We start from the raw sequence: 2,182 nt of genomic DNA, 5'->3' as shown, positions 1-2,182 counted from the left end.
AAACAGGGAAGCATCAAACCATATCCAGCCAAGATGTTGGTCATTTCTCAGCGCCAGTTTTAGTCAAACAGGAAAGATTTATCCTGTTCAGTGGAGAAGGTCCAGATAAATGTATGACTTAACCGAATGCTACAGCAACGGAAAACCCTGCTGATGGAAGCTCACTGGGCCTTCAAACTGCATCAGAGCTAATCACACAATTCGATCTTTTTAATGTTCAAAAACCAAAACCCAGAACCTGGGCTTCAAACTGCACCGTTACACCCTGATAGGAAGGAATAAAACGCCTAAGATGTCAGAAGTCTGCATCATGTACCTGCAGCTAACAGTCCATCACTAGCACCCATTGGTCCAGATTTTTACCGAAAAGCTTTAATAATTAAAAGAAATGTAATGGTTGATGTGATTTATGAAATAAACCATCAGAGGTGCAACTATTCTGTGCTGAATGTTTAGGGGCCCTTCTGGCCCCAGATGGTGTTGAGATGGATCCCCGGAGGAGACAAATGTACGCTGTTTTAATTTATGATGAAATGCATTTTATATCTTTATGTAATCGTTCTGCTAAAAGTTTGTCATCAATCTGTGGGAAGTTTAATGAGGATCAGGCATCTAGTTTCACTGTGACAGACTTTGGACAAACGGCCAATCACATTCTCCACTCAGTGAATTTGTAAAACCTGCCTGATTGCTGTCTGAGCTTTGTGGCGATCAGCCGTTAACACCTTGGATGCTTTTTAAAGGGGGCAAAATATGAATGATGTTAAAAATGTTTATTTCTGTGTTTCATTTTCCAGAATTTGTTGAAATGCATTAATATTCAAATAAATAAGCTGATGGTGAAATCTTTCTCTCTCGTTTTATTTAATGCAAACAAAGAGCTGAAGGTGTCCAACGTTCTGGACCATCAAGGCGTCTTCTGCGTCCTCTGATGCATGCTGGGAAAAGAGGGAGGGGCCAGAACAACATCAGGGGACTTTGTCCATTCTCGGTCTTCTGTTCTTGTGAGCAAGACCTTAAACCCCACCCTGCTCCCCTGGTGCCGCACAATCACAGCCAACTGCTCCCCAAGGGGCGGGGTTAAATACAGAGAGAATTTTGTTGCTCTGTACTGACAGTGGAATGAAAATAAAAACGCTGAAAAAAAATATATATTTCACCCTATTTTTCTAATTTTGATTGATTTTTTCAGACCTAGAAGATTTTAGTTTGACTGTCTCCCCTAAAATGCAAGAAATACCTTCAGGACAAGAAGTCAGTTGGAGAACGTCAAAGTTAAAGGAAATGGCTGAAAGTTGAACTCCCCACGGAGGGAAGGTTGAGCTCGCATCACTTCCCCTTCTGCTGTCAGTTCCTGGCATTTTCCCATAACAAATATTCTCCTTTTCCTTTTTGTTTGCTTCTTTAATCTGATAAATGTTCCTGAACTCCATCATGAAGCTGCAGGAACCATCAGGCGACGTCTGACCTCCTTCTCTCCTCACTTTAAACGCTTATTGGTGCAAATATCTTTCATGTTGACATTTTAACCAGAACTAAAAATGATACAGTCTATTCTTTTTTCATAAAATTATTACTTTTATTCTTCAGTGCTAGACATTCAGTGTAGGTATTATTTCTGAGATAATTTTGATGAAAAAGTTGTATCTTTATGATTTTAAATGTTTTTTTTGTTGCTTTTTTAGTTGTAATTGTTTATCTAAAGCCCTGTGTAACATTTTTATGGTTTATACTGAAAACCTGCCTTTAGATGAGAAACCGCCAGAGGAGCACAGATAAGCGTATCCATGGCAACGCATGCAGGACTATTGGAGAGAGAAAGCTGTTATGAAAGCATATCTAGATGGTTTTCAGTGAAAGCTGATTTAAATATGGACTAGAGCAGATTTCTGCGTAGGTCGGTGAAACATTTCATCCCTTAATGGGCCTTTAGTTACTCTGTGTTTCACAAACGCCGACAGAAAAATTAGTTTTATGGTCAGAAATATGTTTTACTGACAGCTGACTGGTCAGATGCTTTTAATTAGGAGCGTGTATTTGTCAGTGGTTAGCCTAAATTAACGTCAGCATAGCATGTAATTCATCTAGGAAAATACTGAGGAAATCAAAGAAATGGTAGGAGGGCTGGGGGTCATATGCTGTATATATATATATATATATATATATATATATATATATATAT

Source organism: Cyprinodon variegatus, unplaced genomic scaffold (assembly GCF_000732505.1).
Source record: "Cyprinodon variegatus isolate N-32 unplaced genomic scaffold, C_variegatus-1.0 Scaffold807, whole genome shotgun sequence".
Lineage (NCBI taxonomy): Eukaryota > Metazoa > Chordata > Actinopteri > Cyprinodontiformes > Cyprinodontidae > Cyprinodon > Cyprinodon variegatus.
The sequence above is the reverse complement of the archived record's forward strand: the minus strand, read 5'-3'. Positions refer to the sequence as shown.